Genomic DNA, 24,878 nt, shown 5'->3' on the forward strand with positions numbered 1-24,878 from the left:
TAAGAGAATATTTTCAAATCTGTTCACCAAAATATCTCTGTGTGTGTGTGTGTATATATATATATATATATATATATATATACTTATACATATATATAAACTTTTTATGGCATATAAACAATGAGCAAGCTCTAAAAACTGTTTTCCCTTCAGTCCTCATTCAATTTTTAATGATAAAAGTAATATTAGTCTATTTAGTTTGACAATAGCATATTCAAAAGTGCAGTTTTCAGGTACATCTTAGTATAAATTCAACTTTATAGAATTTATGGGATTATCTCTGCTAGATGATAAGCATCTGGACATCAAATATAGGTTAATGTTTGTGTTTCTTTCCATGTCTAGCACAGTGAATTGTACCTCGAACTTGGACAATAAATGATTATTGAAGTGCAATTGATATCCAGCATAATGATCATGAGTCAGGATTACATATAAGAAATCTAACAGATTAAACCTTTACCGGTCTCTAGGTAATTTTTACCAAAAGTTTGGCACCAAAAAATGATTATTTTTTTTCCTTCTAAAGAACAATAGGAAGCATTTTGGCCTACGTAGGGATTAGGAGAGATGATTGGGCAGAATGTCCAATAAGATTGTATAGTTAGTCAAATTTTATTTTTAAGCTGTTTTCCTAAAACTTAAAAGCTTGCCTCTTTGATGTTTTGGGAATCTCTTTGTTAATGACATTGGAGTCCTTGGTGTACAATTGCACATTGTCTCATGTGTTCCTGGCCAGCACCAGGTAGCAGAACCAATATTACTCAATGTTTTTTTCTTTCTAAGGGTGAAGACGTTCACATAAGCCACCTGGCTGGTCAAGGCTTCTTCTACACTGAGATATTTCAAACAGGTATGTGGAATCTTTACTCACTGGATAAAATAAGAACCTTGTTTGAAGCAAATGTTTTCAATATTGTTTATTTATTCCATGGTATTGTCCGAAGGAGTCCTGTGATTCTGACAAAATTTGGTTCTCTAAAGAAGGGTATCAAGAAGCACCTAAAGCTTTTATCTACCAATCTGAAGCAAAATCGTCACTAAGAACTAACTAGATTATAAATCCTTTGAGGGCAAAAACAATTTCATTTTATCTCTCATATTTCTTCATCACTCTAAACCACTGATGGACATAAAATAGATGTTCAATGCCCTTGTTGGCTGAATAAGCAGTTTCCAAAAGGGCTTATCTTTTCAATTTTAAATGGATTTTATTGAAATTTACTACCTGGGCAATGTTAATTTGTTACTTCATTGAGGAAGAGCTATAATTCACATTTCTACTGGTTAGTAAGTTTTCCAAAGTTGTTTAGCAAAATGAATTTGATGTTAAATCAGTGCAAAGGTTAGAAAAGTCACTAAGAAACTTTGCTTATTATTTTATTTATTATTTTATTTATTCTGACTATTCTGATATTCCAGAATTACATGAATCCCAATTTTGCTTGTTCTTTAGAAGCCTGCATTTTATTTGGAAAAGGAGATCCTTCCCACTAACAATTTATTCCACTCTCAGTATACACCAGTATAAAATGTGCATTTGTAATCTCTCCATCAGCAGATTCAGCAAACATCTTTGCCAAAAGAACAGCCCAGAAACAGAGATATTTGGGGCTCACTGATCTGTAAATCTAAAATTAGTGAATCATGTTCTGGTACTTATTCTACTGTTTGTGTGATTTTTAGCTTGTTGTACCGCATTTAAGTAATTATACCACTGTCTGTAAAATAGAAATACTACCTCCTGAATAGTTTCAAGGGATAACCAAGAAAATCCACTTTAATACTAAAATATATGTGTGTGTATTGATGTAATGAGTCATGATTGATTACAGAAAAAAAATGATCAAGTATCAAATTGTATGTGGCACATTATTAGGTAATATAAAGAAGGTTAAAATTTCAGCCTTAGGAACTTCCCTGGCGGTCCATTGGTTAAGACTGCGCTCCCACTGCAGGACGTGCGGTTTCAGTCCCTGCTTGGGGAACTAAGATCCCGCATGCTGTGTGGCGTGGCCAAGAAAAAAAAAAATTCAGCCTTGGAAAGAAATGTTCTCCTTTAATTTTCCCCAAAATTAGGTAAAAAGCTTTCTTTATAAAATTTTAAACTATGTAGTCTTTACTATTTAATAAAATATGTTTATATCATATCAAGTAAACAATAAGAGTCTTGCTAGCCATCTTCGCTTTGATAAACAAGGCTCCGAGAATTACTTAACCTAGTTATCCTTAATCTTTCCAAATATACACAGCTCTTGTGTTTAAGAGTGACAAGTTACCATTATGGCCTAATTACTGGTGCTTGCTCTAAACATATGCAAAATATTTACAGTGGAATAAAAGAATCCACACATCCCAATTGCCTTGGTACAGATAAATTCTACAGCCCTCTCTTTTTTCATTTTTATTTTTTATTTTAGGGGAAATGCATGCTCAGCATCAAAGAAGTAAAAATTACAGTTCTCAACCCTGCTTTGTTTAAATGTGTTTGCAAATGTTCTTTCTGTGTGGATTTCTAAACATCCCCCTCACTCGACTACCTGCAACACACACATATTTGGACATATTTTGCCACTGCAAAATAAATCTACACAATTATAGTAGCATTAGGTGTTTTAAGATACTTAGGGTTACTGATACAGATCATAGTTTTCCTAGAAATTGGTTTGTCCAAGTTCTTTGCACTTCACTGAGCTGTCATTTTGTGTATCCTACTAAATGAGCTAACATCATGTAGAATCTTCTCATAGTTATCTATTGAGGTTTCAGGACATATGTCATGGGTATTAAAGATATTGATATTTGATGTCCTTCATTAAAATTGGCAGAAAAGATAGGCATCCCTGAGCAGGAGTCAGCAATTGATCAAAGAGTATAACTGGGCTAGAATTTGAATCAGTAGACTCTGATCCTAGTCTCTGACTCATTAGATTTGGCCATATATTTATCTCGATTTTAAATTTATAGCCTATAGAATAGTAGGACTAATAGTTGTTCATCTCATATTTTGTAGGATTGCTATGATTCTCATTTTACTCTATTATTAGTTATTTTCCAAACTTTAAGTAAAGTATTTTTATATGCTCAGAACTCTAAAGCATTCACAAATCGTATATTCACAAATATACAACCTGTATATTTACATTTTTTCATAACATTGAATTTACTTTAGGCAGACACCATGAGCCATTTAGATTGAAAATATTTGGGGTGATTAAAATGGTTTGGATTTGCCAGTGACCATCAGTTTCAACTTAGTTTCTTACAGTTTTTAAGCATACAAACTGTGTGGTTTTTTCTCCCTTTTTCTTCTTTAAACAGATTTTTTCCTATACTTAGAGAAAGTATAGGTTTGGAATTAAATTGATCTGAGTTTGGCTCCTCTTTACAGAATACTTCCAATCCATTGGGTATATTGTCAGCTCTGCCTTCAGAATATGTACAGAACCCCACTACTTCTCTTCAGCTTCACTGTTACCATACTGGTCCAATCTTTCATCTGGGCAATTGTAATAACCTCCTAACTGGTCTACCTACATCAACCCTTGCCTCCTATAGTTTATCTCCCATATCAGAGTGATCCTTCTAAAATACAAGACACATTGTATCTTTTTAATGTTCAAAATCCTAAAATGACTTCCTATTTCATTCATTCCAAAGTTCATTCGCCTAAAAGCCCTTCATGAGCTGGGCTTCCTACCTTTCTGACCTCATTTCCTATTCTCCTCTCTCACTCCACTGCAGTCCCCTTGGCCTCCCTGATATTCCTCAAACACACCAAGCTCTTTTGTACATGCTGTTTTCTTTGCCATCTGAATGCTGTTCCCCGAGATATTTTCATGGTATTCTCCTTCACTTCCTCCAGGTCTTCACTCAAATGTCTAGAAAGCATTTTTTGACCATCTTCTGCAAATAAAAATGTATCATCTAGGCCTTTTTAACATCTCTCCATAGCACTTATTCTCAATGAATATATTATATATTTATTTATTAGTTTATAATCTGATTTTCTCCATTAAGAGTGTAAGTTCCATAAGGCCAAGGACCATGTGATAACTTCAGTAGATGCCGAAAAGTCATTTGACAAAATTCAATATCCACTTATAGTAAAACTCTCAGCAAATAGAAAAGAAAGGAGTATCCTCAGTCTAATGAAGGGCAACTATAAAAAAACCTACAGGTAACATCATACTTCATATTGAAATACTGAGTATTTCCCCACAAAGACTAGGAAAAATGCAAGGATGTCTGCTTTCACCACATATATTCAACCTTGACTAGAGGGCCTAGCCTTTGCAATAAGGCAAGGAAAAGAAGTAAAAGACAAGATTGGGAAGGAAGAAGTAACGCTGTACTTACTCACAAATAACATGATTATAGAAATAGAAAATTAAAAGGAATCCACAAATAAACTACTGTGACAAGTGAATTTAGCAAAGTTATAGAATACAAGGTCAATATAAAAAAGCAATTGCATTTCTACATGCTAGTTATGATCCTCTGGAAGTGAAATTAAAGAAAAATTATATTCACAACAGCACAGAAAAACACGAAATACTTAGGGATAAAATTAACAAAATATGTGTAATACCTGTACATTAAAAATTTCAAGATGCTAATGAAAGAAGTTTTAAAAGACTTAAATAAATAGAAAGATATACTGGATTCATAGATTAGTAGACTCAGTATTGTTAAGATGGAAATTCTCCTCAAATTAATTAATGCAATCTTAATCAATAGCTCAGCAGGCTTTTTGTAGAAATTTAAAGTCAATTTTTAAGTTTACATGAGGTTGCGAACAACCTAGAAAACACTTTTGTTAAAGAAGTATAAAATTTCAAGACTTCTATTGACTGATCTCAACATTTACTATAAAGCTAGAGTAGTTCAGGCAGTCTGTTACTGGAATCAGTATACATGATTCCATGATTCCATTCCATACACATATATTTCAATATAATCAACAGTAAATTTTTAAAAATTGGCTCAAACAATATTGTTAATTGATTTTAAACAAAGTTTATCTTTTAATCAAATACTACTTGAAATGAACCTCAACACTTACTTTAACCATAAACAAAAATATAACTGGATATTGATCAGAGACTTAAATATAAGAGCTAAAATCATAAAGCTTCTTGAGTAAAGCATAAATATTCATGGCAAACTTGGGATAGGCAATGCTTTCTTAGGGTATAAAGCATACAAGTCATAAAAGAATGAAATTGATAAATTGGACTTTCTCAAAATTAAAAACTTTTGCTCCTTGAAAGACACCAGTAAAAAAATGAAATGACAAGCCAAAAGGTAGGAAAAATATCTGTAATACATATATTTGATAAAGGACTTGTTTTCCAAATATATGAAGAACTTTTACAACTCAGTAAGAAAATAACAATCCAAAACAATATCAGCAAAAGATTTGAACAGACATTTTATTAAAGAAGCTATCCAAGGGGCCAATAAGCACATGAAAAAATTGTTTGATGTCCTTGGTCTTCAGAAAACTGCAAATTAAAATCACAATGAGACAGCTCTATAAACCCACTAGAATGGCTAAAATTTTAAAAAGTTGACAAAGCCAAGTGGCGTTGAGGATACGAAGCTACTTGAATTCTCATATATTACTTGTGGGAATGTAAAATGATGCAATCACTCTAGAAAACAGGTTGTAGTTTCTTAAAAGCTTAAATGGGTACTAATCATACAACTCAGCCATTTGCTCTTAGAACTTTGCCCAGGAAAAAGGAATATTACACAGAGAATTATACACAAAGGTCCATAGTGGCTCTACTCATAACAGCCCCCAAATGGATACAACCCAAATGTCCCCCAACAAGCAAATAGATAAACAAATGTTATATCCATAAAATGGAATACTTCTCAGAGGGGAAAAGAAAGAACAAGTTACAGATACATGCAACAATGCTGACGAATCTCCATAAATTTATGCTAAGTAAATAAGCCAGACCCAAAAGAATACATGCCGTTGGTAGGAAATTCTGGAAAAAGTAAAACTACTCTATCATGTTAGAATGCAGATCAATTGCCTGAGATTGGGAGTGGAGGTAGGATTGACTGTAAAGTGTATTAGGAAGGCTTTGAGGGGGGAGATGCTCTTATCTTGTAGTGATGGTTTACTCAAGTACATACATTTGTCAAGATGGTACACGCAGTATGGGTGCATTTTATTGTATGTAAACTCTAACTCAATATAGGGTTTATTTTTTAAAGGAGGCTTCATGAGAAGAAAAAGAATATAATCCATGGCTGAAAACAGTATTTTTAACTATATATCTTAGAAAAGGGGGGGGGATCTGAGGGTACATCATTGAAAATTTGTATTCTTTTTTTCAAATACAATTTCACTGTTCATTACAACTTAAGATGGCTGGTAAAAGCATCCTGGTTGGCATGATAAGAAAAGTGAAGAAGTCACCCTGAAATCAAAGCTGTGATTCCTGTTAAGCTTCTGAGCTAGTATAGAAGCTCTGGTCCTTGTGAACATACAAAGCAGTGTTCTGGAGATGCAACGTCACAAAGAATAAAACCCAAAAGGTTGGGGAGGTGGTGAAAGGGGGATAGTGCTAATACCAACCTGGCTCCTTTGCTGGGAATTCTTGTTATCTTGTTCTGTACTTATCTAGTGCCGTATTTAGAAAAGATTAAATCAAAACTGTGAAATTAAAACATGATGAGTGGCAGTTGTGAGAGACAATAGCTGTGGCATTAGATTTTCATCATGTCAGGCCTGAGATCTGTATTTCAGATTACTTTTTTCCACTGGCACCAATCCTGAACTATATGTAGAGAAAACAGATCACTCATTGCTGAAGGCTGGGGGAAGGTAGGACTTGACTTTCAATGAGTTTGAGGAGACTTTGAGGAATAATGAAATTGTTCTGTATTTTGACTGTGATGGTGGCTGTGTGTCTGTATGCATTCGTCAAATCTCACAGAACAGTGCACTAAAAAGGCTAAAAATTACTGCATGTAAATTATACCTGAATTTTTAGAAAGAAAAAACATAAGTATTTTCTTAGAACTATTTCCCCAAAAAATGTGTTTTAATGCGAAGGAGCTATTAATGGTCATCATAGGTATTACATATCTAAACATCCTCATTAGACTGTCAGTGTACAAAATGAGTCATCAGGCTGTTCTATTAATAGAAATTGAAATGTGTGAATAGCGATTTTTTTGTAAGGATATAAGACATAAATAGCTGTAGATACTGTTGTGGGTTTTGGTTGATTTTTTTTCTTTGCATTTGTGTTCAAATGTAGTAAGTATAAGAGTTATTGTATATTTGAATTTTGCTCTTTTACATTTGCAAAATTAAGACACTTGATTGAAAGGAAAGCAGGAACTTTCCACCACATTTAGTTTTAGAATGCTCTATATATGCTTTTTTTTTTTTTTTTTTTTTCGGTATGTGGGCCTCTCACTGTTGTGGCTTCTCCGGTTGTGGAGCACAGGCTCCGGATGCGCAGGCTCAGCGGCCATGGCTCACAGGCCCAGCTGCTCCACGGCATGTGGGATCCTCCCAGACCGGGGCACAAACCCGTGTCCCCTGCATTGGCAGGCGGACTCTCAACCACTGCGCCACCAGGGAAGCCCTCTATATATGCTTTTTAATTACCTTTGTAAGTTGTTTAAAGTGAATAGATTGTTTTGTTTGTCCATATAAATACTAGTTCTCCAGCTTGAAAATGTATTTACACATCTATTTATTCATCATTCTATTGTATCTAACATCATTCTTATTAGTAATCTTTCTATAAAAAGAGCACTTCAGTAATATTTTGTGGGAGTGGCACTTAGTACAATATCTGGAAGTAAAAATCAGGAAGAAAGTAAAACCTACCCCTCCTGATCACTTTCGTTTTTATGCTAATGGCACTATCACTCTGGGAGTCAACTTAGGCTTAAAACCTAGGAGACAGTTTTGATTCCTTCCTCTTTGTTCTTTCTGTACCCAGTCATTTGCCCAGTCATGAGCCTCCTACATCTGCTTTATCTTATATAGTTACCTCTTCCTCAGGAAACTAGTAACTTCTTAGTAGTGCCCGAAATTGAATGTATGCATGAGCCAGGGAAGGTATTAAAAAAATACAGATATCTAGGCCCATCCCAGATGTGCTGAATCAGGATCCCTAGGTAGAGCCCAGGAATCTGTACTTTTTGAGAGTTTCTAGGAAAATGCAGAAGGCTGCCTATTCGTACCACCCAAACAGTCTCTCTTCTCAGAGACTGAGAGATGTAAGAAAGGATAACAGTGAAAAGTGGGACAAAAACATCGAGATGAAGTGAAAGTCCTGTGGAGAACAGTGAACCACAGTGAATGAACAATGTTCCCCATTTCCCTACTTCCAGCCATCTAGCTCAAAACATGTAACCATCAGGCATTTGTGCTAATCCAAAACAAAAAGCAAAAACTGAAGATTTTCATCAAGGGGCATTGAAAACAAACATTGCCTGGGAGAACTATGACAGCTAGTAGCAAACTGGATTCTCGATGCCCTAAAATAAGATCATTTTGGAATTTGAGGACCTAGGGGCTTATGTATCCTAAATTGATGTATTTCTGGTGCTTTTCATAATACAAAAACACAATCAACAATTCCTAGACATTTGAAGAAAACCTGCAAAATGAAAGAAATGCATCAATAGAAAACCCAGCATAAGGAAACATAAATAATTCAGGGAACAAAGAATTCTTAAAAAAAAAAAAAGAAAACTCTAATAAGTTTATCAGAGAAATTCGAGCAGATAGGATGTTATAATAAAAGAACAATCAGACATTAAGTAAAAGTTCTCAGAAACTAAAAGTATATTTGCCAAAGTGAAAACATAATTGGAAGGATTAAAAGATAAAATTAAGTAAATGCATCAAAATAGAAAAAAATCAAGAAAACATAAGATAGAAGAAAGTTATAACAAAAATAGAGAGTTCCTCCAGATCCAAGATCTAAATAATAACAGTTCCATAAAGAAACATCAGAGAAAATAGAAACAGGAAGTATTTAAAGAACTGAAGGGAGCCATGAGTCCTCAGACTAAAAGTTTTTACTAAATGATAAATAGAATAAATGAGAAAATGCCTACAAACACCATGAACTTACAGAAAGTTAAAGATAAAAAGAGATTCAAAGGTTGGAGAAGAGAAAAAAAGGATTGAGATTCTGGCTTTCATATGATTTCTCATCTGCAATATTATTAAAAGAAAATAAAGTAGTGCTCTCAAGCTTTTTGAAGAAAAGTTATCTTCAACCAAGAATTCTATAGCCAGCTTAAATATCAATTAGATATAAAGGCAGAATAGAAACATTTTCAAATATGCAAGAATTAGTACATGTATCTCCCAAGCATTCTCTCTTTAAAAGATATTTGAGAGTGAAGGGAGTAAGTTAAGGAACAAAGATATGAGATCCAGCAAACAGTGGCTGTAACCTAGTGCTGCAATGCACAGGAGCCTCAGAGGGATAGCTGTGCACCAGGCCTAGAGAGCAATCAGTTCAGAGGCTGAAGGGGGACCGGAGGCTGGACATGTCCTAGAAAAAGAGGTTTCCACAGACCAGGTAGTATGTTTGACAATTTTTAAAAAAAATTATGGGAGATAATGGAAGAAAAAAATAAAAGGGCAAGACAATAAGAAACTTTAGGAAAAACAAGAGACTGTAGAAAAGGATATGTAATCATACCACACTATTTTCTCTGCTGTGACTAGTCATACAGTCTTAATATAATGCAAATGCTGTTTAAGAATTTTTTTTAGTTGTGTCAAATCTATAGACAAACCTCAGAACAAGTATATAAATGTTATCAATTTCAATAAGATACAAGGAAATATACAGATGACAGAATTTAACAGAAAGAAGAGAAAGGTAAAGAGAAAGAATGGGGAGCATATACCCTCTTCTAACAAAGTAAATATTCATATTGTCTGTCACTGATAAAAAAATTTTTTTGAGTCTTAAATATTTTACATAAAGTCATAGGTGGTGTAAGAGAGCTAAATCCACCTATCATAAGCAGGAAATCGATGGATAATGTAGTTCCAGGCATATAATATGTACTCAATAAATGTCACTATCTTGATCAAAAACCATTAAATAATTATGTTTACGTACCTCTCCATGATATTCATGATTCACTATAATTTCAAAACAGCTACCTTGGTGGCTTATTCTCCCTATAAACTCCCTACTCCAGCCAAATGAAACCATATCCACCATGCAACTATTGATACAAGCATGTGATGGGAGAGAGATTAGTAAGACTAAAGACTTAAGGATTCTGAGAAGCTGATGTACCTTGATGAAATTAAATTTCATCTGTAGAACTCAAAAGACACACATTTATTTAGTGTTGGCCAATATGGAGCTTGCAAAGAAAAGATCACATTTAATCTGGCATAACAGGGACTCTGTTTCTATTTTGCCAGTTAGCCCCCAGTAAAGAGCTCTAATTAGAAACTTTGGAGTACTCTTCTTTAATCTCCTTAATACTGCAAATATCATGAAAACCACAGTGAGGAGCTGGAGGCAACATAAAGAAGATTACTGGTGTCCACAAGTAGCATAACAAGAGTGATTCTCCCTTTTGCACCCATTGGCAATTTGGATGGTCCAGAAAGGAAGAATGATTCAGCTTGAAACACAGGACAATAATGATAGCTGAAAAAAATCAACTGAAATAAGCTGAAAAGAGCTTCATTACATTTCAAGAGTACATATTTTGTTCATCATGAATGCAGATGACTATTTCAGGTTGTCTTAGTATGGCAGCTGTAGGCAATATGTGTTCTCCCCATCAATATATTCATGGTAGTTATGTTCCTTTGGTTGTAAGCAATAGAAACCAACTGGAGCTAACTCTTGGCCCCATTAAAAAATAGTAATAAATTATAATAAAATAATGAACTAAAAAGAGTAAGTTAAAAATAAACATTTTTATTTATTTATTTATTTATTTTATTTTAAAATTTTTTTTGCGGTATGCAGGCCTCTCACTGTTGTGGCCTCTCCCGTGGCGGAGCACAGGCTCCGGACGCGCAGGCTCAGCGGCCACGGCTCACGGGCCCAGCCACTCCGCGGCATGTGGGATCTTCCCAGACTGGGGCACGAACCCGTGTCACGTGCATCAGCAGGCAGACTCTCAACCACTGCACCACCAGGGAAGCCCGAAATTTTACATATTAAAATAAATTAATATTTGGAAAGATACTGAGTAGCTCTCAGAATAAAAGGAAGAGTTAAACAATTGGGACTTGGGAAGACTGTAACTAGGGTTACTCTGGTATTCTCCGTGCTGAAACGAACAAACAAACAAAAAGACCTGGTTGGTGTCTTTGAGCACTACCACTGAAATGACTCAGCTTCAACCACTTCTACATTTTTGAGACTCACCCAGATTCAGATGTGCAGGACAGAAAGTAAACAGTCATGTGTTTTAGCCTTGGGAGGAAGGGGGAAGGGAAACCCTGTGGTTGACAGTCCGGCACAAAAATGTTGGAGTGGATGACGAGAGCTTTCTCAAAGGAAAGAGGGAAAATGCATGATGAGCAAAAAAATCAGGTGCCCACTACAAACTGTCAAGGGCTCTTAAAAAGACGTTACTCTCTTGGAGCTGCCTCTCTGGTCCTATTCTTACCCTTTCCTGCGGTTATAAGGATTCCCTTCATTTTCTTGCCCTGGTCCTAAGGTATTTTCAGTTTGCCCATCAATGTGGTTATAGTTCTAGCTGTGTATTTTTTTCCTTTATTTTAGGGCTTAATTTTTATGGTCAAACTAATCTTTGTGGTAGAATTTTCTCTTACCCTGTACCAATAATAGATTAAAACATATGAGATTTTGAATATTTGTCCAATAGTATTTCATAGCTTGATTATCATAATTAATAACTACTAAGTTCTTACTATGAACTCAGCATCATGTAGAAAGGGTGGCAAAGAAAGTTGGTTTTGGAAAGAGTTCATTATCCAGCTGAGAGAATACGAGATAAAAGTGTGAAATAACAGCCAATGGGAGAGAATAGTTTATAATTATTTTATAAAATGTGATCAGGTTATTTTAAAACAATAATTATTTTAATGTTATTTTTCACATAATGCATTTCTACTTATTGAAAATGGAATTTCCACATCTTCCTGTCGTGGGTTGAATTGTGTCCCCCAAAGAGACATGGTGAAGCCCTAACCCCTGATACCTGTGTATGACCTTATTTGGAAATAGAGTCTTTGGAGATGTAATCAATTTAGCATGAGTTCATTAGGGTGGGCCATCATCCAATATGACTGATATCCTTATAAGAAGAAATGTAAAGACAGAGAGAGACACACAGGAAGAATGCCATGTTATGACAGGGGCAAAGATAGGAATGATGCAGCTATAAGCCAGGGAATACCAAGGATCCACCATGACTATCACTAGAAACTAAGAAGGATTCTATTCAGTCTCAGGGAAAGCATGGCCCTGCTGATACCTTGATTTTGACTTTTGGCCTCCAGAACTGTGGAAGAATAAATATCTATTGTTATAAACCACTTAGTTTATGGTACTTTGTTACAGCAGCCCTAGGAAACAAATATAACCCACTTCTGTCTCTTCTCTTTTCTTCCACCAGCCCCAGATTATAACTCTTACCATTACTGTAAGACAGCACCTCCCAAATTTTAATATACATACAAATTGCTTGGGGATCTTACTAAAGTGTTGATTCTAAGTCAGTAGTTCTAGGTGGGACCTGAGAGTCTGCATTTCTTATAAGTTCCCAGGTAATGTACATGCTGCTGGTCCAGAAACCTCACTTGGAGAAGCAAGGCTATATAAGAAAGTCAGCATGGAGATTCCTCTGTCAGGTGTGTGTCAGATCTAAGCTTTTTGACACAATGCAACAATGATGAAGTGAAAAACCTATCCAGTGAGACAAAAAGAAAATGAGTAAATAGAATATCCAAAGAAAAAGAATAAGAAAAATTTCAAAATCAACTCCCAGATTATTCTCCAATCATCCACCATTCTCCCCACCCCCTCCCCTCCAAAGATTTAGAATACAAATATTTCAAACTTGCTTTCTGAAGAAGTGAATTTACCAATATAAAAGTAAGTTGAGGGGCTTCCCTGGTGGCGCAGTGGTTGAGAATCTGCCTGCCAATGTAGGGGACACGGGTTCGAGCCCTGGTCTGGGAAGATCCCACATGCTGCAGAGCAACTAAGCCCGTGCACCACGACTACTGAGCCTGCGCATCTGGAGCCTGTGGTCCACAACGAGAGGCCGCGATAGTGAGAGGCCCGCGCACAGCGATGAAGAGTGGCTCCCGCTTGCCGCAACTAGAGAAAGCCCTCGCACAGAAACGGAGACCCAACACAGCCAAAAATAAATTAAATTAATAAAAAAAAGTAAGTTGATATTTTATGTGGTCACTTTTAACTTTATTTTTTAAATGGTGATTTCAAAAGCAAACAGTGCAGGGGACTTCCCTGGTGGCACAGGAGATAAGACTCCACACTGCCTATGCAGGGGGCCTAGGTTTGATCCCTGGTCAGGGAACTAGATCCCACATGCATGCTGCAACTAAGAGTTTGCATGCCACAACTAAGGAGGCTGCCTGCCACAACTGAGGAGCCCACCTGCCACAACTAAGGAGCCTGCCTGCCGCAACTAAGGAGCCCGCCTGCCGCAACTAAGACCCAGTGCAACCAAATAAATAAATAATAATTTTTAAAAAATCAAACAGTGCAGACTGAGAGATGAGTGAATACCATGGAACAACACAGGCCAACCATCCTGCAGTTAATGACATTTCTATTGTATTTGGGAATAGTCGCCTTTTGCAAAGGAACAGAGACTAACTTTCAGAGCTTTTCAAACTGCCTGTTCTTGGACTTCACCTTCAGATAGTGGTTCTTTAGGCCTAGAGTCTGGCCCAGGGTTTAGAATGTTTTAAGGCTCTGTGGGTAATTCTATTGCAAAGTCAGGTTTGGGAAATACTGGTCCGAAATAAGAAAATTTACTCAATAGGTACTTCATTTTATTCTATACCTGAATTTCTAATTAAAAAGAAAAAAATCTGCCTATATTAATACACAGTTAAACACAGTATTATATATAAAACTAATTTTAAAAATATGATTACCTGGCATCAGAACTTCAATATCAATTTTAGAACAGAGTGTTCTTGATTATAAAGATTTCTCCTAGTCTTCACAGAATAATATCTCATACCCTCGTCCTCTGCCTAGTAGTTTACAAACTTAAGTGTACATTGGAATTCCATATGGGCTGATTTCCAGGCCCCAGCCTAGGACATTCTGAGTCGGCAGTTTGAAGTGGGGTCTAAGAACCTGCCTTTTGGCTACGTACCGCTGGCACTCTCCATACAGGTGGCCGGTGGGCTACAGCTGGAGAAATACTGCCTTGGTATTGCCCTCTGTGCTGAACCCTGCAGAGGAAGAAATGAACATGACTGCTCAAGAATCTGGCTATTAACAATCTAAATCTATCCCAGGACCTTGCAAAGGGCAGTGACAGACTGAAAATGAGCATGACATCTAATCAGCAAGCGAGATGGCAGATAAGGACGTCTTTATGAAGTGTTCCCTGGTTTTTACAGTAAGCCACTCAAGGCCCACACATAATGCCAAGTTCCAACCTGATTTGCGTCACCACAGTTGTGGGTTTGAGCCAAGGCTAGTTATCAGACATATTGAAAAGATAACCTCCCCAAATGTGGGACAAAATAAGACGCGAGCTTGGTGCGCCTGAAGCAAAAATCTGAGTGGAGGTCATCTCTAAGTCACTGTGGAAGGACAACGTTAGGGATTTGTTCCAACAAGCCTTTGAAAGAATTTGATCAGTGGACTATGGAGCTCTTAAAGTCAAAGACAACAAAGCCAGTTAATTCCTTGCTTGATCGGGATTCAAAAGCTATAAAAATCTGTCCCGCTCTGTTGAAAGCGCCAGGACTGGTCCGCGTGCAGGAAAGGACGGGGGAGCAGGCGTCTTCGAGAAGCGGCTGAGCGCGCGGACTGGGAAATCCACCGGCAACGGGTGCGGTGAGTCAGCGCTGAGTCACGCCGGGCGCTACGTGCCGGCCAAGGCGCCCCAGCCCGACGCGCAGCCGCTCGCGCAGCCGAGCTCCGGGCTTCCTGGAAAACCCTCCCCGAGCCGTTTGCCCCCAGATCCCCATCCCGGACCCCCGCGGTCACACACTCACTGGCCTGCACGCACGCCTTCTCGTCCCAGCCTGGTGACATCTAGACTTCAGCACCGAAGAGTCACAGATGACAGTCGGTGACAGAGCTCCGGCGGATGCTTCAATCCCATGTGTTTCCTCAAGACCGAGATTCCAGTTGCTCTGGCTTTTTTCGTGTTTGTTAGATTTTTTTCATTTTTTTTTTCTTTTTTCCTGGCAGGGGAGTAACACACTGATCTTTTTATAGTTTCCAGTATTTTAAATGAAGCTCAGGAAGAATGGATTAATAAAACATGTGTTGAAAATTATGCATCAAATGGTCACACTGCTTTGGGGTCTAAAATTATTACAATGTGACTACAGTTAGAGCTTTGAATGCTGGGTAACTGGAGAAAAAGACTAACTCTGTTCTGATTTGCTTTTTGTTAGTGAAAAAAAATCTGCTGGTTTGTCCAATCACCTTTCTAATAACTAAATTATTTTGAAGACTGGAGACGTGTTTGGTAGCGATTTGATGTGAGGTTACCAAAAAATGGGGAGCCATGTCTTTGTGTATCCTATAATATCCCACTGTCCTGAGGTACAGATGATACTTTGTTGGTCTTACAAAATATGACAATGATTGCATTTGTGCTGAAAGTTCATAGCAGGTATTATGTCATTGAGTGGCTAGTCAATGAGATAGTCCTGATGCAGATGGGGTAATTATTATTTAAGGGCAGTTTGAGGCTGATTTTCAAGACAGAGTCAGACTGGATCTTTAGAAGTTGTTGTACCAGCTGTTGCCAGTTGTTTTGCTTCTTTGGGAGAATTATATCCCTCTTTATCCCTGTGTGCGTGCGAGATGATGCAAAACATTGGAGTGTTTTTGTATTTTGACAGCCTTTCCTGCAGGGAAGGAGACTGAAGTAATTAGAGGTTGAACTGACTCACCAAGGTTCCAGAGAACCATGACTATCCAATTTTTTAAAAGGAGGGAAAAGCCACCAAACTGAAAAAAAAAAAGGAAACATGAAGATATGATAGCCCAGAAAAGCAAAATGAGTAGTTTCAACCAGAAGTAGAACCTAATATACTTGAACTGTTCATAACCAGAGATATACTTGTGTGCAAGGCTTTTAAAAAAACATGTTATTCTCGTATAAAATATCTAAAATTTTAACTAAGCATATACAGATCTTCCTCAACTTACAATGTGCTTACGTCCCAAAAAACCCATTGTAAGTTGAAAATAACATAAATCAAAAATGCATTTACTATACCTAATCTATTGAACATCATAGTTCAGCCCAGCCTACCTTAAACATGCTCAGAACACTTACATTAGCCTACAGTTGGGCAAAATCTATTTTATAATAAAGTGGTGAATATCTCACGTAACGTATTGAATACTGAAGGCAAAGAACAGAATTGTCATAAGTGTATTGGTTGTTCACCCTCGTGATCGTGTGGCTCACTGGGGGTTACTGCTCACTGCCTCTGCCACTGTCATGGGGAGTCTACACCTCATAGCTCATGAGCTCGGGAAAAGATCAAAATTCCAAGTACCATTTCTACTGAATGTGTATCACTTTCTCACCATTGTAAAGTCAAAAAATCATAATTTGAACCATTGTAGGTAGGGGATCCTCTGTGCATCATTTATTTAAAAAACTGTGCATGGTTCTGATTCTTTCTTACTACCTTATCAATATTGATACTATCTTGGCACTTATGGAGTCATACAAACTTCAGTTTGAAACCCAAGTTCACGTTATAACAGTGTGAACTTGGGCTACTTACTTGGCTTCACTAAACCCTTTTCCTTCTCTGTGAAATGGAGATTAAAATCACTATTTCATGGGCTTGTTAGACAGGATTAAAAGAGATGATGCCCGTAAAAGGTTTAGCACAATGCTAGGCACATTAAAAACAAACAGATTCCTTCAGTAAATGAATGCTTGCATCCTGCTGTCATTGTTATTGAACTTGATTAAACTATAGATTAGGTCACACAGAAGTAGTATTTTGTCCAGATCACAGAACTAATAAAGGCTTTGGGAATATACATCACAAACTGACCTTAGGCAAGATATTTGGGTAAGATTTGTAAAACAGCTGGGTGAGTGTTTGATTATGAAAGGAGAGCTGAAAGAGAATGCCTACAGTCATCAGTTGACCAGAAAGGTGGTGCAAAATAGCCAAGCAAGAGCACTTTTCTTCTGTCCTCAGAGAGAACAAGTTGGCAGAGTAGAATGGCAGTCACTAGGCAAAGAGAATATAACATTTGCCCTTTAAATTATAGATCAACTCCCTTGACATGCAATTATTCATTATTTTGCAGAGACAGAAATTTAGTTCTTTCCAAGTATAAGTAATGAGCTTAGCTATTAATGGAGGTTAGCGACCAATCTTCAAGCAGCTCTGAGCCCCCCACCCATAAGACGTAATAGTCATGCTCTTGAAATAATAAAATAAATATTTCTTTTATAATTACCTCCCTCCCAAATAAAGCAACTGTTTTGTACATGATTGTGGTCTCACATTTACTGAATCAAGAGGTGAACATGGTCACGAAAGCAACTGCATTTTATGATAGTTACTCTCTATAATAGTTTTCCATTTATTTCCTTTTGCTAATCCATTGAGTATTCTCTGCAATCTTCAGTATAGATCCTGGATACTGAAAAATGAACAAGACAGACAAGACCTAATCGTTGAGGTTATGTTCTGGTAGGGAGAACAAACATTTTAAAAGTTAAGAAACTAACAAATTCAGTAAGTATCAAAAATTCTCAAAAAATTGATAAGTGCTAAAAAGGAAAATTCATAGGCTGCCATCTAGAATCCCAGAAGGAAATTATTTATATAGTTAGATCAAAGAACAACTCTCAGAGGAGGTGACATTTAAGCTGAAGCTTGAAGGGTAAGAAGGGTTGCATAAAGCAGGGGGAATAACAGCTCAGGCAGAGGGCACAGGGATCACAAAGACAAAGACCTTGAGTCTGAAAGCCCTTTGTTCAAAGAACAGCAAGTGAGGGGATGAGTAACATGACGTTAGGTTTGAGAGGCCAGATTCTGCAGAGCCTTGAAGGCCATAGTAAACATTCTGGATTATATGCTCAGTAAAATTGACAGCCGTTGAAAGGTTTTAACAGAGGGCTCCGTGATGTGATTTACATTGTCAGAAGACTGCCCCGTGGAAAATGCATCGCAGGGATCAGGAATGGAATGGGGGTTCCTTTAGCATTGGTACAACAATGGATAGTGAAGGCTGATATTGGGGCAGTGGAAATAGAGAGAAGTGGAGGAATCTGAGATATATGCTGGAGGGAGGAGAGCCAGAATGAGCTGATAGATTAGAGTGAGAGCCAGGAGCATGAGGAATCAAAGATGACCTCTGCTTCTCTGGGTACTGAGCACTTGGCGAGTCACCAAGTTCTTGGTGTTGTTTCCCTGCCAATATTTAAAGTTGAGAGTTCTGAAATGTGTGCTCATACATATACACACATACACACTTGTGAAAACTCCCACTGCCACTAGAGAACTAAGTCCCACATAAGGAATGACCGAGTGAATGCTTAAGTGAATGCCCCACACTTAATGGTGTTTGTCTCTACCTCTGTACTTTTGTCCAGGCACATAAAGTGGCAAGGCACATAATACCTTCCCCTCTCCTCTCCTCTCCTCTTTGAATTTGTGTATTCAAATCCAGCTCAATATTCATGCACAGGTAAAGTCCTATTTTCTCTATGAAACCATCACTAACACCCAAGTCAAATGGATCTCACTGTCCATGTCCAATCCGCTTGACACTTGAACTTTGGCCTTGTCATGTGGCTATACCAAAGGTTTACATGTCTCATAAATGTCGATATAAATGTCTCTCCCACTGAACTTTAAACCCTCTTAAGACCAGAGACAGATTCTCATACACGCATTATAGCACCCACAGTATCAGCAGCATGTTTTGAACATAGGAGGGGCTCAAAAGCAATGCAATCACTGGCATTTTTACATGGATGGAAACTTGGTGATCACCCAGTCTAATAGTCCATATATCTGGTAAATAGATTAGGTCACAAAGAGGTAGTACTCTGTCCAGATCATAGAACTCATAGAATGTTTGGGAATATACATCACAAACATGTGGGCTCAGTCCCCTTAAGTGGTATCCTTTACTTCTGGGCCTCCATTTCTCATTTTAAACAAGAAAGAGTTTACACCTTGTGACCCCAAAAGTTCTTTCAGGATTTCTTTTTTTTAAAACCATAGTTTAGGGCCTCCCTGGTGGCGCAGTGGTTGAGAGTCCGCCTGCCGATGCAGGGGATACGGGTTCGTGCCCCGGTCTGGGAGGATCCCATGTGCTGCGGAGCGGCTGGGCCCGTGAGCCATGGCCGCTGGGCCTGCGCGTCCGGAGCCTGTGCTCCGCAACGGGAGAGGCCACAACAGTGAGAGGCCCGCATACCGCAAAAAAAGAAAAAAAACAAACAAACAAACAAAAAAAACCATAGTTTACTGTCTATTGTTATGAGCCAGATACTGAAGTAAGCACTTTAGACATGCTTTTACTTAATTCTTGTAAAAGCAACTTCGTGAGGTGAGACAGTACTATTCTCATCTTCACAGACTGGGAAACTAAGAAATAGGAAGTTTAAGTAAGTTGCCTAAGAGTACTCAGGTAACAAGCAGCAGAATATAATTGAATGGGAATCCTGGCCTTTCCAATTGCAAAGGCTGAGAGCTTCATCATAATGCTATGCTGCCTCATGTCTACACGCTTCATTTTTATAGACTGAGACAAGTTAGATATTTTACTCAGAACTTCACATCTAAGAACTGGTAGAGGTAGGCCTGGATTCCAACACCAGCTCTCTTTCCTTTATAACATGCTTCAGGTATCAATTTTATCAATGAGTATTCAGAATGGGGGTTGTTTTAACCTATTTCAATGAGTATACTGGTATTGAATATAATTCAACAATGAACATAGTCGATTGTGTTTGTTGAGTAAATAAATGAGTTTATCTTCTAGTTTACAAAATACCTCTATGCTTCACCAGTTCTAAGTCAAAGTCAATGAAAAGGCAAGTAACTGATAGACTCCAGTAAGTAATTGTGGGAACACCCTGGAGTGTGAGGGGTGGCAGTCATCACTATAGTATAGGAGACAGCCTCTGTGGGCAGTTTGTTGAGAAGAGTAGAGTATAAATTATATTCCCTCTTAATCACATCGACAAGGAATGACCTAGTTTATGTCATCTCTATCTCCAAGGAAGAATAAACGTGGTTCCCTGCCCTGAGTTCAAACTATGATGTGGATCACCCCAGAACCCACTTTTCCTCAGGGAAGGAGAATCTCTCAGGGTGTAGCCCATGAAATACATTAAAAAATAGCATGGACCCCCCACCCCCAACCTGCAGGAATTTGTAATCTACTTTAGGAAACAAAGTAAGAGAGGAATTCTAGGGCCTAACAGGTCTATCCTTGATCATGTTCTGTCCTTTGAATAAGTCCCCTGAAATGACCTTGCTGGGTGCTCTGTGAAGCCAAGCAGGGCCCCACTCAGCATCTCAGGCCTTCTGGTTTCTCAGGTCTGAAGTCAATGAGGGCAGCATTAAGGTGACAAAGACCTTCTGGAGAGCGCTCTGTGAGAAAGAAACAATTTTGAAGGGAGGGGTCAGCACTAGAAGGATGATGATGGTGATTATCTAATCACATGTCCCAACCAAGTTATTCCTAGAGCTACCCTGGGATTTTCCACAGCCAGACCAGAGCATAAAGCTGGCATTCATCCCAGTAGACCAGAGCTTGTTTTGAGTCTCCTCAGCAATTTGACAGACCCTGAGGAAACTTAAGTAATAGTGAAAAAACAGACTCTCCCATAGCTTCAAACGTCAGAGAGTTGCCCTTAGAGTTAAAAATGATCATTTACAACCTTGTGTGTGTTTTTTTCTACAAGTGTACATAACATGTGTATTTATAAGTATGACTGGAGAATGATTCACCAACATTTCCAGATGAGTTCTAAAGACGAACTTCTGGGTAGCTTGAATAACATATGTATATGGCAAGGAATGTTTATTCTTATTAATAATTGTCAGAAAGCACAATTCTGCTTATTAAAGCACTTCCCAAATGTTAATCTATATACATATTTTCTTTTCAACAATATAATCAGATGAAATGAAAGATCTGTGCATGAGGGCAGGCCCTAATTCAGCTGACATCTGGCCACTTGCATCTGTCCGCTTTCATATGGCCAAGCCTTTGCCTCTAAACTTCAAACTTTGTGGGACAGAACCTCCTTTCTAATGGAAAAGGTTGGTTTTGTTTTGTTTCAGAATCTAGGAGAAAGACTCAGAGGCCCAAATGAATTCTATGTCTATCTTGAATAAAATCTAGAGACCCACATTGAAAATGCTGTTATCCACACTTTACATTAATATAGGGAATGGCTGTAGTAAACAGTAAACAAATGGATTCACCATTAACCAGTGCTGGTTAATGATAATCACAGCATTTGCATAGTGCTTTGTCCTTCGCCAGTGCAATCTTTAGTTTTACATAATACCCTTTTGAGGCAAACTGGCATGATATCATTATCCTCCCTTTGTAGATAAATTAAGTCAAGAGATTGGAAGCTTTGAGGCCACCCAGAGATCAAGCAAAGCCAAATACAGACTACTGGCCCCTGCAGGCTGTTGTTTTATTACCTGAGGACATGGCAATTCCTGCAGGCTTTGTACTTTGATAGCCTTAGGGGGTGGAACTAGGATTGCCCACCCACTCTTGAATAAGAGGTATAGGGTGTTTAGGCCAGAGGTGTGGTGAGGCAACTTGAATGCTTTGTCCCGTGAAGTTTCTAAAATCAGAAGGAAGCCTGGAGGCATGGATATTGCTGCCACATCTAAAATGTTGAAGTATAGTAAATACCTGGTTACTGTATAAGGGCAATACATTAATAAAACCACAACATGACTGAATCTCCTAAAGGAGCCTTCAGGATGCCAAGAACAAAGCAGTGCTCTTAAGTGTGTGCTGGGGTGAAATTCAAGGGCACTGTGCCTCTGATGAGTTTGGCAAAGAGGAAACCAAATGTGAACCTTTGGGCCACCCACCGTACTTCCACCTAAGTGATGGGGGGTGGATGGGGAGGGGGTGGAGCTGGAAACAGACTTTCCTTGTTTAAAATTTAGATTTTTTTTCTTGGCTCAAAAGGAATTTTACCTCAAATTTCCCCAAATCTAGAGGCACATATCCCTCCTTCAGAGCAAACTCACGGAATTAAACAAACATGTAAAAGGGCGTGCACATTAAATACTGTCACTAAAGACACATGCATGAACGTCCCTTCACCTCTAAGCATTTACAATCTTGGTAGCTGGATGTGCAATGCTATGTGTACAACAGGTAATTAAATCCTACCAATCAAAAGTTCATACTCAGTCAAAATGAGCAAATGTACAATGATAATTATTGTCACGATCACGATAAGTAACATTTACTCTGGGCTTACCATATGCCGGATCTTAGGATAACGTCTATATCTCATTTAATCCTCACAATAAGCCTAGAAGATGTTATTATTCCTAGTTTTACAGAAGCAGAATCTTGGATCAAAAAATTTGCCCAGTGTTATCCAGCTATTTGTTTGCCACTAGGGTCTATGATATTATGACTGGACATAATATTTCACTGGGCATGAAATTCCAAACACAGACTCAGGTATAGCATTGTTACTGAATTGGTCATATAGACGCCACCCATGGGCCCTAGCCCGACAGAAGCCCCCTGCCTCACCTGGGAAGGTTCTTTCTCTGTTCAGATTCACACAGCCCATAAGGAAACCGTTGCTGAGACTGAAATAATACAAGCTTTATTCAATGGCCAGAGAATGGAGAAGGAGAACTTAGTTTGCAAATCAACTTCTCAACCCCACTTGGGCTGAGACACCATATACATAGGAGGGTCCAGGTAATAGGAAACTGAGTAAAGAGAGAAATATTCATGACTTATCAGTCCTTGTAGGGCTCTTCTGGCTGTTGCCATGGCAATTAACTGTCATGGCACTGGTGGATGTGTTGTCTGGCATGCTAATATATTACAGTGAGTCTATTATGAGGTCAAGGTCAACTGGAGGTCAGGTCTTCTGCCATCTTGGACCTACTTGGTTCAACCAGTTCTGGTGGACTCTTGTTTTTCATTTCTGGTGGTTTCTTGTAAGACAAGGATAATGCTTCTTCACAGCCTACATTTTTCCCTGGAGGAAGAGGGAGGGTAGGAGCTGAAGCTTAACAGCCATGGTAACAGCATGTAGTTTTATTTCTCTATCATTAATCTTAGCCTAGCCCTACTTCCACTGCCAGTGGAAAACTGCATTTTGCTAATTCAAAACTCATTTTCTATTGAGTAATTCTCACTGAACTCAAGATTACTCTTTCTCTATCTTTCCTATCCCCTTTTCTGGGGATGAGATATTGAAGAGAGGAGAGTAAAGCATATACATCATCCTGACATCTGACGGGAATGGGGCCCTTGGTCTTCCATCATTCTCTGTTCCTGCTGGCCTTGGTTGATGTAGAGCCCAATCTGCTTGGCCCCACTGGCCTCTGCTGCTGATGCTTACAGTCCATATACTGCAGATGTCATGTCCAGCATTCTGTATCCTCCTTATCCCACCCCAGGCTCCTTTGGGTCCCCTGGATATTCTCAGCCACCCCAGTGCTCTTGAGAACTGGGGGATCTGGTGGGTCCTTTCCTGCCCCGTGTAGGGTGAGACTCCCCACAGTTCTGACCACCCAGACCCCCCCTCATCCACTGTGCTCTGTTGCCTTGCTGGATGTGACAGTTCTCTGAAATGTCTGGAGTCTCCTCTGGGCATACTCTACAAATAGAGGCAAGATTTCCCACATTCTCCATCTCCAGTCTTCCTAAGTCTTTATGCGGCTTCTACTGCCCCCTCTCAGGGACCTAGGCACTAACCAGGTCTCCTTTTGAATTTCTCACCCCTTCAAGCTGGAGGAACATGTATCTCCTATCTTAATGGTAAGGACGCTAGCCATTTTACTCACTTTATGTCTTACATAGAAACTCCGTGGGGCTCTGGCTCCTTCAGGCTCTAAGCCTTATGGAACTTAAAACACCCTTTATTCTTTTGTAAATGTTGGCTTTCAAGATAATTCTATCTATCTGAAAATTCATAAAAGCTACTGAGTACTTTAATTTACTTTTTTACTCTATTCTTTATCTTCCTGCTTTCTGAGGCAATATTTTCCCCTAACTTACAGGTCGATGTGGGCAAACAAGAGAAATGCAAAAAATAAAAACCTTAAATATTACCTCTAAATAGTAACTCATAAAATTTCTGTACAGAGATATGTATATTGTGAGTGTGAACAGTAACACTTTATTTATTTATTTATTTATTTATTTTTGCGGTACGTGGGCCTCTCACTGTTGTGGCCTCTCCCGTTGCGGAGCACAGGCTCTGGACACGCAGGCTCAGCGGCCATGGCTCATGGGCCCAGCCGCTCCGCGGCACGTGGGATCTTCCCGGACCGGGGCATGAACCCGCGTCCCCTGCATCGGCAGGTGGACTCTCAACCACTGCACCACCAGGGAAGCCCAGTAATACTTTATAATTGTCTTCTATGGCATCACTGTCTTAACCTCAACTTTCCCCATAAACTTGTGTCT

General features: G+C 38.5%; 1 long non-coding RNA gene across 1 annotated transcript in view; it reads right to left on the bottom strand.

Annotated features, from left to right (window-relative positions):
* The window catches only part of LOC132485299 (uncharacterized), a 45,665-nt gene extending 30,141 nt beyond the window's left edge, over positions 1-15,524 (bottom strand). Inside the window, exons 1-2 of the long non-coding RNA XR_009531401.1 lie at positions 15,221-15,524; positions 14,368-14,446 (exon numbers count right to left, since the gene is read on the bottom strand). This is a non-coding gene — a long non-coding RNA (uncharacterized LOC132485299). The remainder of the gene's footprint in view (positions 1-14,367; positions 14,447-15,220) is intronic.
* Between the last annotated feature and the right edge of the window lie 9,354 nt (positions 15,525-24,878).

This window comes from Mesoplodon densirostris, chromosome 3 (assembly GCF_025265405.1).
Source record: "Mesoplodon densirostris isolate mMesDen1 chromosome 3, mMesDen1 primary haplotype, whole genome shotgun sequence".
Lineage (NCBI taxonomy): Eukaryota > Metazoa > Chordata > Mammalia > Artiodactyla > Ziphiidae > Mesoplodon > Mesoplodon densirostris.